This window comes from Amblyraja radiata, chromosome 40, assembly GCF_010909765.2.
Source record: "Amblyraja radiata isolate CabotCenter1 chromosome 40, sAmbRad1.1.pri, whole genome shotgun sequence".
Taxonomy (NCBI): Eukaryota; Metazoa; Chordata; class Chondrichthyes; order Rajiformes; family Rajidae; genus Amblyraja; species Amblyraja radiata.
The window spans coordinates 3,033,963-3,050,191 of record NC_045995.1 but is presented as its reverse complement, the minus strand read 5'-3'; the positions used below and the strand labels follow the sequence as shown (position 1 = coordinate 3,050,191).

The window sequence follows — 16,229 nt, the reverse complement described above, 5'->3', positions numbered from 1 at the left end:
GTTGGTATATCCTTTTTTGCGGAGTTTTGTGTTACAATAGAGCGATTCCTTTCTTCTTTTTTTCTTTTGTTTCTAGTGTCTTATTTCCTTTCTTTACCTACTAGAGAAGGAGCGGTGCTGGACCTCCTGTTAGGAAATGAGACGGGTCAGGTGGCAGAGGTATGCGTTGGGGAACAGTTCGGGACCAGTGATCACAATACCATTAGTTTAAATATAATTATGGAGAGGGTCAGAACCGGACCTAGGGTTGTGATTTTTGATTGGAGAAAGGCTAACTTTGAGGAGATGCGAAAGGATTTAAAAGGAGTAAATTGGGACATTTTGTTTTATGGGAAAGATGTGGAAGAGAAATGGAGGACATTTAAAGGTGAAATTTTAAGAGTACAGAATCTTTATGTCCCTGTTCGGTTGAAAGGAAATAGTAAAAATCGGAAAGAGCCATGGTTTTCAAGGGAAATTGGACACTTGGTTCGCAAAAAGAGGGAGATCTACAATAATTATAGGCAGCATGGAGTAAATGAGGTGCTTGAGGAGTATAAAGAATGTAAAAAGAATCTTAAGAAAGAAATTAGAAAAGCTAAAAGAAGATATGAGGTTGCTTTGGCAAGTAAGGTGAAAGTAAACCCAAAGGGTTTCTACAGCTATATTAATAGCAAAAGGATAACGAGGGATAAAATGGGTCCATTAGAGAGTCAGAGTGGACAGCTATCTGCAGAGCCAAAAGAGATGGGGGAGATATTGAACAATTTATTTTCTTCGGTATTCACCAAGGAGAAGGATATTGAATTATGTGAGGTAAGGGAAACAAGTAGAGTAGCTATGGAAACTATGAGATTCAAAGAAGAGGAAGTACTGACACTTTTGAGAAATATAAACGTGGATAAGTCTCCAGGTCCGGACAGGATATTCCCTAGGACATTGAGGGAAGTTAGTGTAGAAATAGCAGGGGCTATGACAGAAATATTTCAAATGTCATTAGAAACGGGAATAGTGCCGGAGGATTGGCGTACTGCGCATGTTGTTCCATTGTTTAAAAAGGGGTCTAAGAGTAAACCTAGCAATTATAGACCTGTTAGTTTGACGTCAGTGGTGGGCAAATTAATGGAAAGGATACTTAGAGATAATATATATAAGCATCTGGATAAACAGGGTCTGATTAGGAACAGTCAACATGGATTTGTGCCTGGAAGGTCATGTTTGACTAATCTTCTTGAATTTTTTGAAGAGGTTACTCGGGAAATTGATGAGGGTAAAGCAGTGGATGTTGTATATATGGACTTCAGTAAGGCCTTTGACAAGGTTCCTCATGGAAGGTTGGTTAAGAAGGTTCAATGGTTGGGTATTAATGGTGGAGTAGCAAGATGGATTCAACAGTGGCTGAATGGGAGATGCCAGAGAGTAATGGTGGATGGTTGTTTGTCAGGTTGGAGGCCAGTGACTAGTGGGGTGCCACAGGGATCTGTGTTGGGTCCACTGTTGTTTGTCATGTACATCAATGATCTGGATGATGGTGTGGTAAATTGGATTAGTAAGTATGCAGATGATACTAAGATAGGTGGGGTTGTGGATAATGAAGTAGATTTTCAAAGTCTACAGAGAGATTTATGCCAGTTGGAAGAGTGGACTGAAAGATGGCAGATGGAGTTTAATGCTGATAAGTGTGAGGTGCTACATCTTGGCAGGACAAATCAAAATAGGACGTACATGGTAAATGGTAGGGAATTGAAGAATGCAGGTGAACAGAGGGATCTGGGAATAACTGTGCACAGTTCCCTGAAAGTGGAATCTCATGTAGATAGGGTGGTAAAGAAAGCTTTTGGTGTGCTGGCCTTTATAAATCAGAGCATTGAGTATAGAAGTTGGGATGTAATGTTAAAAGTGTACAAGGCATTGGTGAGGCCAATTCTGGAGTATGGGGTACAATTTTGGTCGCCTAATTATAGGAAGGATGTCAACAAAATAGAGAGAGTACAGAGGAGATTTACTAGAATGTTGCCTGGGTTTCAGCAACTAAGTTACAGAGAAAGGTTGAACAAGTTAGGGCTTTATTCTTTGGAGCGCAGAAGGTTAAGGGGGGACTTGATAGAGGTCTTTAAAATGATGAGAGGGATAGACAGAGTTGACGTGGATAAGCTTTTCCCACTGAGAGTAGGGAAGATTCAAACAAGGGGACATGACTTGAGAATTAAGGGACAGAAGTTTAGGGGTAACATGAGGGGGAACTTCTTTACTCAGAGAGTGGTGGCTGTGTGGAATGAGCTTCCAGGGAAGGTGGTGGAGGCAGGTTCGTTTTTATCATTTAAAAATAAATTGGATAGTTATATGGACGGGAAAGGAATGGAGGGTTATGGTCTGAGCGCAGGTATATGGGACTAGGGGAGAAAACGTGTTCGGCACGGACTAGAAGGGTCGAGATGGCCTGTTTCCGTGCTGTAATTGTTATATGGTTTATATGGTTTACTTCCTTCTCTAATTCCTTCCCTAAGGGGCTTTCTTCTCCCAACACTTTACTGCACCTTCACGATTCTTGCTTACTTTCCTTACTTCTTTTATTTCTATCTTTTTTAAAGCTAAAAAAATGAAGTGGTACAACATAATGTAATAAGTTATACGTGATGTGTATTAATGTAATTTACTGTACTGCTACTAAAAATAATTTTTTTAAAAAATAAATAAAAAAATAAAAGAAATGGCTGTATCCCAATTAATTGTAACCAAGTATACAAAGTCGAAATTTCCCTTTCCAAGACTTCAATATCCTGCAATTTCCCCCAGTTTTTCTACAGCTAGGGTGCAACTGAACATGCGTTCAATAGTCGCAGTCTGGCCTTCCCCACATTGAATAAAATATATTGTCCGTTTTTGTACATCTTGCATCTCGCTGATATCACTGACGTTGAACCTTGCATTTCAGTGAACTGTCTGACCCGGAGTCTCTCCCATTACAACTCCGCTGACTTTGTTTATCGCCCCAAATGGGCAGAAGAAACGGGAAGCATCGGACATCGGAACATGCCCTTTACTCTAAGCGGCCAATCATCGCCATCCGCCACTGACTTTGTTTACATGGCACCTAGCAACCATTCTCCCGGCCGTCCTATCAGACGACGGGCCTCCCCCATAATGACGGGTTATGAATAGCGCGACCGGCGGCGTCAGCCAGTCATTGTCGAGGGCTGCGGTGATCACCGGACATTATGGTGGGTGACGAGGTAGAATTCTGAGGACCGCCGCGTTCCATGGAGACAGGCAGCTGATTGGTGAACAGGAGCCCTCTGTGGGCGGTGTGCACCAATCGGAGAAATGCGATAAGTGCTCAGCGAATCCTGTTATCGCCGGGAGACCCGGTTGACAACGGTACGTGCACACAGCCGGGGGTGGGTTTCTTGTGACGGGATCGGGGGAGGCGGAGGGGGAGGGGTTATACTTGGAGCATAGGAGAAGCATCAAGCGAGAATGGATGGGACGCGCCGGGTGACTTTACGCCCCACCCCATTTTCCCGTCTCTCAAATCGTATCCATATCCGATACTAATCCCCCCCCCCCCCCCCCCCCCCCCCCCCCATCTCCAGCGCGAGTGTAGTTCAGTTCACGTCGGCCAGGCCGGGTGCCAGTTCGGCAACGCTTGCTGGAAGCTGTATTGCCCAGAGCACGGGATCCGGCCGGATGGACAGATGACCAGCGACAAGACCATTGGGGCCGGTGACGATTCCTTCCACACCTTCTTCAGCGAGACGGGGGCGGGCAAGCACGTCCCCCGGGCTGTGTTGCTGTGTTCGTCGACTTGGAGCCCACGGTGATCGGTAATGTGGAGTGGCGGGCGAGGGCTCATGTGTCTAGGATTGTCTCAAAACCTCCCCGCGTCGGGAAAGGAAGGGCGTTTGTGGCGCTGATTAATCCTCTGTTCCCTCTTACCTCCCCTGCAGACGAGGTGTGCACCGGCACCTACCGGCAGCTCTTCCACCCCGACCAGCTCATCACCGGAAAGGAGGACATGGCAAATAACGAAGCCCGGGGACACTGCTCGGTCGGCAAGGAGATCGTGGACCTGGTGCTGGGTCGCATACGGAAGGCGGTAGGTGGACATTCAAATGGAGCTTCCCAGAATTCTTGTATTACCACGGAACTTCCGAGAGTGTGTTCCTGTCCCAAACGCCATCTGAGAACTGGGTTTCCTGTGCACTTAGCATACTTTAACGCCTTGCCCAATCCACTGTGATATTTCCATACTTCAGGAAAAGGGTTCACAAATTGTACCCTACGTATATATATATCGTATGTGCATAAATATCTATCAGGCCTCCCAAATGAATCGTCCTGATTTGGCCAAGCAATCCGCGTAAATCCTCTATTCCTGTTTCCATATAGTATCACTCCATGATTCCATGAATTACATTATTTGAATAAATATCTATCAAGTCTCCGACAACAAAAACAATCCAGGTTTTTTGTTTTGCTAAAAGCCTCAAACATGGACATGATTCGAGAGAAACGCATCTGCGCCCTCATCTAAGTCCGCACGTCCTCCCATAAATGGAGCAACCGGAACAGCACATAATGCTCTCAACATAGACTTTCCAGAGCTGTATATCTTTATTGACATGTCAATCCAAATTTAGCTCAGATGTCCCTTGCTGTAACACGTCGGAGGCCGATAAACGTTCCGAATTTCGGATGTGATTTGGACAGAATTGTGGATGGGAATTGTTCACGCGTCTGGCGACGCAATATAGACAAACCCTCCCAGCCCTGACTGCCAACCAGATTAGCATTTAGATGTTGGGATAGGTTATGAATAACTATGTCGCGCAATCACTCGAGCCCTATCTTCGTGCGCTAAACCTCAGATGTAGCTTGATAGCGTTCATCAGTAACGTCACATCCGGTCTTCTATTTGATGATTTCCGCTTGACTTCCACCCTAGGCCGACCAGTGCACCGGACCGCAGGGGTTCCTCATCGTCCACAGTTTCGGCAGCGGCACCGGCTCGGGCTTCATCTCCCTCCTCATGGAGAGACTCTCCGTCGACTACGGCAAGAAATTCAAGCTGGAGTTTTCCGTTTACCCGGCGTCGCAGATCTCCACCGCCGTGGTCGAGCCCTACAAGTGAAGATTTTGAGAAAACTGTGTGAACCCGGTGGAGTGGGTACATTGGCTGTATATGTCCGCTACCTCAGGTAAACTGCGCATCTAGAAATGGTAAATAGGTCACTGTATTCATTGACAATAATTGAACAAGTACCCCCCCCCCTCTCTCACCACGGTGCCCTCCATTCTCATCACCCCAAGGCTATGTAGTCATCCCCTGGGGATATTCTTGCCCTGTCCCAACATTTGCAGGAGACATCCTGTCCTGATGCGGGCGCTCGGGATGGAGGAGAGTGGGTTGATTTAAAGTTATTCACGAGCATGGAGACGATGGGCCGAAGTACCACTTTCTACCAGGTAATCGGTCAGTAAAAAGACTGCAGGGAACATTGAGCTTCGATAGGGGCGGACGTAAAGAATTGGGGTCACCACTTAATTGCCACGTGCCCCTTTCCAGCGCCCTCGCCCGGGGAACAGGAGCTCTTCAATTCACACAGAACACGGGGTTTACACTTCGAAGGGGTTGGGACGAGCTCGCATGTTCCAGGAAAGGATATCTAATTTCTGCACTTTCCCCACCCCCGAAGGTGGGCATCAACTACCAGCCCCCGACGGTGGTGCCGGGGGGCGACCTGGCCAAGGTGCATGCTGAGCAACACAACCGCCATCGCCATGACCTGGACCCGCCAGGACCTGAAGTTCGACAAGATGTACGCCAAGCGGGCCTTTGTCCACTGGTACGTGGGAGATGGGCTGGAGGAAGGGGAGTTCTAGGACGCGCGGGAGGACATGCCGTCGCTGGAAAAGGACTATCAAGAGGTGGCCCTGGATTCCACCGACCTTGCAAGAGCAGAGGAGAAAGGAGAGGAGTAGACGCTATCGGTTAAAATTAAAATGTTTGGTCAAATATCACATTTATGCGACAGAGCAACGTTAGATTTGGAAAGTAGATTTAATAAGAAAGCATTGTAATACCGAAAATAAATGTATTTGACAAAATAATGTATTTTGAAGTCTATCCGCTTGAACTTTGAAAATCCAGAGGACATTTTCACCGTATGGGACGGAGAGGTGCTCGCTGGCGGCAGAACGACGGTTGCGACAGAAATTACCATCAGGGCGAGGTCATATCACTGCGAAACTGACTAATAGAAGCAGGGGATGTTGAAAGAATGGCCACACTCACACATGGTGATTAGAACCCATAGGCAAGAGAAACACGTGTGGAGAGGGAGAGAGAGAGAGAGAGAGAGAGAGAGAGAAGATAGAGAGAGAGGATAGCAGATATCTCGATCGAGAGAGAGAGAGATATAGATCTCTCTCGAGATAGATCGGTCCTCTCTCGCCTCTCTTCTACTCGCTCTCTCTCTCTCTATCTCTCGTCTCTGCGCTTCTCTCTCTCGCTCTTCTCTCTTCTCGCTCTCCTCTCTCTCTCTCTCTCTCACTCTCTCTCTCTTCTGCTCTCTCTCTCTCTCTCTCTCTCTCTTCTCTGCTTGTGTCTCTGGTGGACAGAGCCACATTCTGAGTGACATTAATGTACATCCCCCTTAAAGAATTAAAAGCGAAATACAAAACTACCGAGAACTACTAAGACTAAAATACAACGTATACTACTGACTATATACATCACACTCTCTCTCGCTCCGTTCTAAATGACTTGCCCCTTGTGAGGAAAGGGTTAATAGGGATAGTTGATTTAGACTAGGACTCTGAGAAATAGCTGAGGTAGGATAATAGTGAGCTTTCAGCACAAACACCCGACTGCGCTAGGCTGGATAGTAACAGCAGAACAACAGGTGGTGACATCTCAATGCTGGGTATTAAAAAGATAAGCAGTCCGGCAGGAACCTTTGTGAGAACTAGGGGAAAGGGCAGGAGCTACTCTGTATTGCGCATGCTTAATAAGATACATGAATATTACGACAACACCCATCATGACAAGATGTATCATTTAAATGCACATGCGATGTATGACTAGGAGGTGCCCTGGACGTCGATGGGCGTTACAGGGCGTTCTGGTGAGAATGTGAACCTCAGTGATCTGATTGGAAGGAGCCCGAAGGGGAGGAGTTAAAGGTGTGACAATTGTAAACTGATGTGGACAAAAGAAAGAGACTTTCCCATCCTGGGTGTGTCTCAAGGGAGAGAGACACCCAATTCTGCAGAGTTGCAAATAAAAGACTTGTTTCTCTGAATTTATCTCTAGCATTGTGATTGTGAGCACTCACATTTATATCTCACAAGCTTGGGGGCTCGTCTGGGATTTGAACCCGGGACCAGTACCGAGGTAAGGAACTTCAAGAAGGAGATGAAAAGCCTCCTTGAAGATCCTTTAGGTCGGGTGGAACAGTTAGATCAATTCCTTGTGCCAAACGCTTATACATGGGATGAGTTGATGGTCATTATGGGAAATATTTTCACATCAGAGGAGAGGCAAATGATTAGGGCAGCGGCAATGAAAAAGTGGGAACAGGAGTACCTGCCACCAGGGCAGCAAAATGAGGCGGCGGCGGCGGCAGATAAATTCCCAGTACAAGAGCCAGATTGGGACAAGGGAACAGCAGCAGGGCGAGGGAATATGAAGGACCTGCGGGATATAATTATAAAAGGGATAAGAGAGGCAGTACCCAAAGAACAGAATTTCGAACGAGCATTTGAAGATGGACTGCTGAAAGATGAGGCGCCGACAGTGTTCCTTCAAGGACTCAGGAAGAACATGCAACAGTATTCCGGAATAGATCCGGACTCAGAAGCAGGACAACAACTGCTTAGGGCCAATTTCGTGACCAAATCCTGGCCTGATGTGAGGACGAAGTTGGAAAAGATGGATGATTGGAATGAGAAACCACTACCTCAGTTGCTGACGGAGGCCCAGAAAGTGTACGTGCGGAGAGATGAGGAGAAACAGAAGGGAAAGGCAAATATTATGTTGCAGGCAGTAAAGCGAGTAGTAGACAAGGAACAGGGAGGTACAGGATGGCGGGAGAGTTACTCCCGAGGTAGAGGTAGAGGAGGCGGCAGAGGCCGCAGAAGAGGGGGATGCGAAGAAGGATACGGCAGGGGCCGGGGGGAAGGATACGGCAGGGGCCGGGGAAACACGAGTACGGGACAAGGTTGGAGGACGGGTCCTTCAAGATGTTATTTTTCTGATAAGGAAGGACACTTCAAAAGGGAGTGCCCTGAGCTTGTAGCGGAGTCCCGCACGTATTGTATGATGGAGAATGAATAGGGGTGTCGGGGGTTCCCGTTCCTGGGGTCGGGGGACTTTAGAAGGGAGCCTCTGGTAAATTTAAAAATAGGACCGCATGGAGAAGATATGGTGTTCATGGTAGATTCAGGAGCGGAGCGATCATGTGTAACCAAAGTACCAGCAGGTATGGAGGCCGGACAAGGGAGAATAACAATTACCGGGATAGGGGGAACTGTGATGGTAGCTCCCGAGATAGGAGGAGTAAATGTAAGGTATGGACACCGGGAGGCAGTAGAGGACCTGATCTTAGCACCTCAGGCTGGTGTAAATGTAATGGGCAGAGATTTACAAATACAATTGGGGATAGGCACAGCACCGGTAGAGGGAAAGATATTGGTTCAGCTGTATACTCTAAGAGAGGCGGACGAGCAAAGAATTAATGACCAAGTATGGGTCAAGGAAGGAAACAGAGGAGGTTTGCAAATACCCCCTCTACATACAGCATTAAAGGACGGTGCAGACATAGTACGAGTAAGACAATACCCCATTTCGACCGAGGGACGAAAAGGCCTACAACCAATCATTGAGAATTTATTGAAGGACGGGTTATTGGAACCATGTATGTCCCCCTACAATACTCCGATCCTACCAGTCAGAAAGACCGACGGGACGTTTAGACTCGTACAGGTCTTGAGGGGACTGAACAATGTAGTCCGAGCCCGACACCCGGTAGTACCTAACCCTTACACCATCATGGGACGGATACCCCCAAGCCACAAATGGTATAGTGTGGTAGATTTAAAGAACGCTTTCTGGAGCTGTCCGTTTGCAACAGAGAGTAGAGACTAATTCGCCTTTGTGGGAAAACCCTAACACCGGGCGGAAGCAACAATTCCGGTACGCGGTGCTCCCTCAAGGTTTTACAGAATCACCAAATCTATTGGGCCAAATTTTAGAACAGGTACTGGATGATTTCCCAGGTCACGGGGAAACGCAACTATTACAGTACGTGGATGACCTTGTCTTCTCAGGAGAGAGAGAAGAGGAAGTAAGGGACGCCACGATAGTCCTGTTAAACATCTTGGGGAGGACCTCCGGTGGCTGCTATGAAGCAGTGAAGGCAGCTGCACTGAGCTCTCCTCTAGACAAATCGTGTTGAAAGTCGACTCCCATGCCAGGATTGATTTAAAAACTCTTACCGGGATTGCTGAACGTCGAGGGTACTGATTGCATCAAACGGTGCCGGTGGATTCGGGATTTAAAACGATTTTATCGGTAAAAATCGGATGAAAAAGAGAAGAGGTCAAAGAGGACCCAAGAAGACTACAATTAGTCTCCAGCTCCAAAAAGCTCTGGATGAGCTTGAAACCACTCCTGAACCCATTTTTGAAAGTTTGGAAGAGGAGCTGGAGATTCAACAACCAACAAGCGATAAGGCTGCGAGAAGTGATACAAAGGAGAAAGAAATGAAAAGCTGGGAAGAAACGGTAAGAGCTAATATTATTAAAGACATTACTAAATATCTTCAGAAGCAATTTGCCAACAATGAACTCTACAATTCAGAACAACTTCTCCACTATGGTGGACAAGCTTTCTAAGAAAATTGATAATAGCTGCGGCGAAGTAAAATAGCTTTATGTAGCCCTAAACCAACAGTTTAAAGATTTGGAGACGAGGACGGCGAAGGAATTGGAAAGTATGCAGAGAGATTATAACAATAAACACGACTCCCTGCTGAAGCAATTAACAGACACGGAAACATTGATGGAAGAGAAGGAGGGTGAAATGGAACAGATGAGCCACGAAATAACAAGTTTGAAAAAACAACACGATATGAATTGGGAGCTAACGAATAAACTGAATGAGAAATGTCAAGATCTAGAGGCCAGAACAAGAAGGCAAAACCTGAGAATAATAGGAGTTAAAGAGGGTGCGGAACACGGCTTTCAAATGCGTGATTTTATCACTAATTTACTTAAAGATGTTATCAACCTGCCAGAAAAAACAAAGATAGATGTGGCACATCGAGTGGCTCGCTTCCAAAAACATGTTAGTGCTTCGCCAAGGCAAATTATCGTAAAGTTCCTAGACATTTCAACTTTGGAAAATCTATTAAAGAAGATACCCTATGGAGAAAATCTTACATTCGCTGATAATATCGTAAGATTCAACAGGGATTATCCTCGGGAAATTCTGGCAAAAAGACGCGAGTTTAAAAGGGCAAGCAGTATTTTATATGGACATTCTGAAGTTCGTTATGGCGTGATCTATCCAGCGAAAATGCTAATTTCGTTTAAAGTCAAGCAACGCTCATTCAAGTCAAGCAACGCGGTCTCAGCATACCGGAGCTCCAGCGCGGCGACCCAGCGCTGCGACCCAGGCAAGGCATCGCCCACTCCGCTCCGCGATAGCGCTCCAGCGCTGTGCCGCCACCGAAGCTGAAGGTGCTGGGCGGTCCCCGCCAGGAAAACGCCGCTTCACTCCCGCTGGTAGGCCGCAAGGACGGGTCGACGGTGCAGCCCGGTGAAAAGGCTGCTTCACCGACCAGGTAGGGACCTAGGAAATAGTTTCCCCCTTCCCCCCCACATAAAAAAAGTCAAATTCCCCAACAAACATAGGACAAAATTCACTAAAAACTAATAAAATAAGTGAATTGACCGGTCAGCTGCTGGTTAGCAGCCGTTCCCCAAGATGGCTCATCCTCCTCGTGAAGACGCAAATCACCAAGTTGATAGAGGAAGCGAGACTCCCCTCAACTAAGTGCCTTCCGATATCCTTGTTGAGAATCCGAGCGGCACTTCGGAAAGACATAGGGGTATCACCATATGAACTGTTATTCGGGCTCCCATACTTAGGAAAGATAGAAGGGGTCCCAACAATACCAGGGAACGATGTATTCCTAAGGAACTATTTACTGTCAGTATCCCAATCTCTTGCATAACTAAAGACTAAAGGATTACTGGCCCAGAGCCCGCCACTGGACTTTCCGATTCACTCAGTCAAGGCTGGAGACTGGGTATTAATAAAAACGTGGAAAGAAGAAAAGTTGCAACCTAGGTGGACTGGACCCTACCTGGTGTTATTAACCACCGAGGCAGCAGTACGAACAAAAGAAAAGGGTGGACACACGCAAGCCGATTTAAGGGTCATGTGGAGGCCACACCAGACAATATCAGCGCGTGGACTGTGCGCGAAGGGAAGGAACCATTGACTTTGGTATTCACCAAGACCCCGCATGGAAAATGAAGATTTCGTGCTGGTGAATCGTGTGTTGGGTGGTTACCCAACTTGTGAGTAATGTAACACGCATAAAAACCACTATACCACAGAATATAATGTCCACCACCATCCCATTTGATGTATGTAAAGGAAAATTATGGTGTGGCTATAGAATGTATGTATGCACCCATCCCTGTAACGATTGGCACGCGGTGTTCACATCATCAAGATATGGCTGTCATCGGACCACCTATCAAACTGATAGGTGGAAAGTATATCAAAACCCGAACAAGAGATTGCCAGGACGCGTATATGTAAGCATACACAGTGTTCAAATGCAGGAAAGTGGTAGGTATTGGATATGTGCAGATAAAACAGGGAAGGACGCATGCCTGAGGTTTGAAATAGAAGTGAAGCGGGATGGAGATATGGTAAAATACCAGGATAGGGGGAAAGTGTTCCAGATAGATGACAGTCAGAATAGGGATCCCGGGGCAACACCAGCACCACCAGTAGTCAGCAATGTCACCACGGAAAATGAGTCTAAGGATTGAAGATAATGATAGTAGCAGGAGAAACAGGATTAAGGCAATTGTATGAGAAGGGAATACCGACAGGGGGAAAAGGAGCCAACACCTGGCATGCCTGGATGAAGTATACGGCAGAAGTATGCAACAGACCAATTGCTACGCCTGCGCCGGAGCTAGGCCTCAGCTGGTCCCAGTACCATTTCCCCTGAATTGGGATATAACACCTGGAGCTATGTTATGTATACTACAGCTATTCACGAATCCCATCCTGCCAAAGAATGCGATATGCCAGAGTCAGCATTACCTATTCCCGGCCAGCAACAACAATACGAAGGGCCGAAGGAAAGACCCTCGACCTCCTCCATTTACCATTCCTCTTGGGGAGGAAGGATTTGAGTGCTATACAAGATATAACCCAGATGGACGGGAAATGGGGGTGGTGCTCAACTGCAATCAGACGTATAACATAATGGCTGAGGAACAGGGGGTACTGTTCAATATCTCCTGGCTGAGAAAGCAGATAGTCAGTAGAGCCGATGTCTGGTGGTGGTGCGGGGATAATACCCTGTGGCCCCGGTTACCGGAGTCATGGACGGGAACCTGTACCATCATACAACTGATGATGCCCTTCACCATAGCAGTAGAACGTGGTGTAGAACTCAATGAAGGAAGCCGACGACAAAAGAGAAAGGTGAAAGGATCATTCGACACACACATCTATATAGATGCGATAGGGGTGCCAAGAGGGGTACCCGATGAATTCAAAACCAGAAACCAGATAGCTGCGGGCTTTGAGTCCATACTCTTCTGGTGGTCCACAATTAATAAAAATGTGGACTGGATCAACTACTTGTACTACAATCAACAACGCGTTATAAATTACACTCGAGATGCAGTTGAAGGATTAGCGGAACAACTGATGGCCTGGCAAAAGCGCATGGCCTTGGACATGCTACTGGCTGAGAAGGGAGGGGTGTGTGTAATGTTTGGGGAATAATGTTGCACCTTCATCCCCAACAACACTGCTCCGGATGGGTCAGTGTCAAGAGCCCTAGCAGGTCTCACCTCCCTGTCTATCGAATTGGCCGAGAACTCTGGAGTAGACACCTCCTGGACCGGGTTTCTAAACACCTGGTAGGATAATAGTGAGCTTTCAGCACAAACACCCGACTGCGCTAGGCTAGATAGTAACAGGAGAAGAACAGGTGGTGACATCTCAAGGCTGGGAATTAAAAGATAAGCAGTCCGGCAGGAACCTTTGCGAGAACCAGGGGAAAGGGCAGGAACTACTCTGTAATGCACATGCTTAATAAGATACATGAATATAACGACAACACCCATCATGACAAGATGTCTCATTTAAATGCACATGCGATGTATTATGTGGGAGGTGCTGTGGACGTTACGCGACGTTCTGGTGAGAATGTGAACCTCAGTGCTCTGATTGGAAGGAGCCCGAAGGGGAGGAGTTAAAGGTGTGACAATTGTAAACTGATGTGGATAAAAGAAAGATACTTTCCCATCCTCTGTGTTTCTCAAGGGAGAGAGACACCCGATTCTGCAGAGTTGCAAATAAAAGACTTGTCTCTATGAATTTGTCTCTAGCATTGTGATTGTGAGCATTCACATTTATATCTCACACTCCTTATCCTTAAACTGTGGCCCCTGGTGTGGACTCCCCCAACATCGGGAACATGTTTCCTGCCTCTAGCGTGTCCAAACACTTAATAATCTTAAATGTTTCAATAACAAACCCTTTCATCCTTCTGAACTCCAGAGTATACAAGCCCAGCTCCATTTTCTCTGCACATGACAGTCCCGCCATACCGGGAATTAACTTTGTAAACCTACGTTCCGTCCCTCAATAGCAAGAATGTTCTTCCTCAAACGGCTGGAGGAATTCAGCAAATTGAGCAGCATAACCGAGGAAATGGAATTGTTGATATTTTGGGTCGATGCTCTGCTTCACAAATGAGAGTGGGGAGGGCAGATCGCTGGATAATGCTGACTCCCTAAAGACTCTTCCATTTACTGCTGCAATATCCTGCTTTGGTACATATTGTACCAGCTATATATTTAGAAGCTTGTGTAGCTACCAAATTTACCAAATACCGTATCCTGATAATGGCGCTAAATTGGACGAGTCGACATACTTTTTGCTTCCTACTTTCTCGTCATCTGGTCATTGATGTTTTTAGGCCTCTCTAGAGATGCGACTGACTAGGTGGTGTTTAAGAAATAACAATGCAATAGCACGATCCAGGTGTGGGGGGGGGGGGGGGGGGGGGACGATAAGAGTTGTAGAACACGAACCAAGTGTGTTTAATGGTCCTATGCACGGGCAACGGAACAATTAAATGATCCCTTGCTGCAGCCTAACGGGTCGGTTAACGCAAACACACAAATATAAGTATAAACAGCATGTCGTAACCCCTGTCACCGGTACTAATCAATAATATATCTATCTCTGCCTTAAAACACATTTTTTGAGTATTTTTGTCATTAACATTTCCGCACTGAAATATACCAACTGTCTAACCGGTGTTAAAATCTTCAGCGAAACACAAAATGCTGGGGGAAGTCAATGGGCAAGGCAGTATCTGCGGAGAAACATGAGGGGGGACCTCATTGAAACATGCAGAATAGTGAAAGGAGAGGGTCGATGTGGAGAGGACGTTTCCACTATTGGGGCAGTCTAGGACTAGAGGTCATCCCTTATCGACATGGGAAACAACATGCCAATAAGGGGTGAATCGTTTGATTAAAAAATCCGGCCTCAGCGAGTTATTGAACACATTGTGTCCAAGCCGCGCGTGAAGTAGTCGGGTCATTTGCTAATCCTACTTCCTGCCACGTCTGTGATTCGGATCTGCGCTCCTCGGTTAAAGCGAGATATGAGATAGTCTGGGAGGTATATTCTATTTAATGAATGGCATTATTGTGGTGTATTAGATCACGGTGGATGTGGATAAAGTGACCCATTGTTTCTTCATAGGATAGTGGACTCACAAATTAGAGGGAATAGTCTTCCGTTAAGAGGAGCGAGATTAGTGAAGGGCAGTTTCTCACTTAAAGGGTAGTGCGAGTCCGGAACGAGCTGCCGGAAGAAGCGAATGGAGCGGGTGGAGGTAAGATTGTTTTTAAACATTTGGACAGATATATGAACTGGTAAAGGTGCGAGGGATATGGGCTAAATACAGGCAGGTGGGACTAGCCCAGTAATATAACCTGATCGGCATGGACAAGGTTGGCCGAAGAGCGTGTGTGCGTGCTGTACGGTTGAACGACTCTATTACGTCGTTCCGTTGCCTTCTCTGACCCGGCTAATCGAGTGCTCGATCTCACACTTCCTAAAGTATGTAATGTCCCTGTCCCACTTAAGAAACCTGAACGGAAACCTCTGGAGACGTTGAGCCCCACCCAAGGTTTCCGTGCGGTTCCAGTAGGTTCCCGGAGGTTTTTGTCAGTCTCTCTACCTGCTTACACTACCTGCAACGTCCGGCAACCACCTGCAACCTCCGGGAACCGCACGGAAACCTTGGGTGGGGCGTAAAGTCTCGAGAGGTTTCCGTTCAGGTTTCCTAAGTGGGATAGGGGCATTACAGTCCCTGCTTCTCCCACTCCTTAGGAACGTGACACGTTTGGCCTGATTGCCGGGGTATCGTGTCTGGATGTCTCATGTGTGGGTTTTCCAGCGGGTTTAAGATTCTGGTATCCACATGATAGGGAGGACTTGCCTGCACTGGAGAGGATGTAGCGAAGTTTCGTCAGGATGTTGCCTGGAATGGAATGTTTAGTGACGGGGGAAAGACCGGAAAGACTGAGTTTGCTGTCCACGGAGCGCAGGAAGTTAAGGGGGGAAGACGATAGCGATGGACAAATGATAAGAGAAGGAGACAGGGTTTATATTAAGAATTGTACCCCATCGTAGTGGCAATAATAATAATAATAATGGATGGGATTTATATAGCGCCTTTCTAATACTCAAGGCGCTTTACATCGCATTATTCATTCACTCCTCAGTCACACTCGGTGGTGGTAAGCTACTTCTGGAGCCACAGCTGTCCTGGGCAGACTGACGGAAGCGTGGCTGCCAATCTGCGCCTACGGCCCCTCCGACCACCGCCAATCACTCACACACATTCACACACATTCACACACAGGCAAAGGTGGGTGAAGTGTCTTGCCCAAGGACACAACGA

The 16,229-nt window shown here is 46.8% G+C and overlaps 1 pseudogene; it reads left to right on the top strand.

Moving 5' to 3' along the window:
* LOC116967571 overlaps window positions 1–16,229 on the top strand; it is a 39,184-nt pseudogene that overhangs the window by 10,971 nt on the left and 11,984 nt on the right.